Source organism: Rhagoletis zephyria, unplaced genomic scaffold, assembly GCF_001687245.7.
Source record: "Rhagoletis zephyria isolate East Lansing unplaced genomic scaffold, Rhagoletis_zephyria_1.1 Rzeph_scaffold_24758, whole genome shotgun sequence".
Classification (NCBI taxonomy): Eukaryota; Metazoa; Arthropoda; class Insecta; order Diptera; family Tephritidae; genus Rhagoletis; species Rhagoletis zephyria.
In genome coordinates this window covers 1,763-2,375 of record NW_016181816.1, presented here as the reverse complement: position 1 = coordinate 2,375, position 613 = coordinate 1,763, and positions in this window count along the sequence as shown.

Sequence of the window (613 nt, the reverse complement as noted above, 5' to 3'; positions counted from 1 at the left end):
TCTCCACAGGCAAAAGTTTTTATCTTGATAATGTTATCAGGCAAAATTTTGCCCATGGAGACCGCATATTGCTCTTGGCAAGCAATAATTATCAGAGCTTTTATCTTGATAAATATTGCCAGCAATTTAGTACTTTGATAGCTACATTTTCATTTGCGCAATAGCTTCGTGGAGACAACATTATCGATATTTCAATATAAAAGCAAAAATGAACTGTTTTCTATTAAAATATGTGTTATTATTTGCTTGGGTGTGAAATAGTATACTTTTTAAACTTTTTAATTGATGAAAACCGGCAAAAATTGCCATCTTATAAATGCTTTTATCAAGATAAAAAATGCCCACGCACAAATATTGCCGCTGATAAAATTTTTATCAGGCAATAAAAATGACAGTTGGTAGGCAAAAACTTTTGCCTGTGGAGATGGGCCGTAACGATCCATCATTGCTACACCTTCAATAAATAGGTGCGTTCGTTTAAAATCTCCAGCAGAAACCAACCAACTGCCAAATTCCGGCGAAATGTCATCTGTTCGCTCACAAGAGAGAAATATCCCAAATAGTACGCGAACAGAAAATTTGCAGAAACTTGCAAGTTAGACGAACAGCTGAT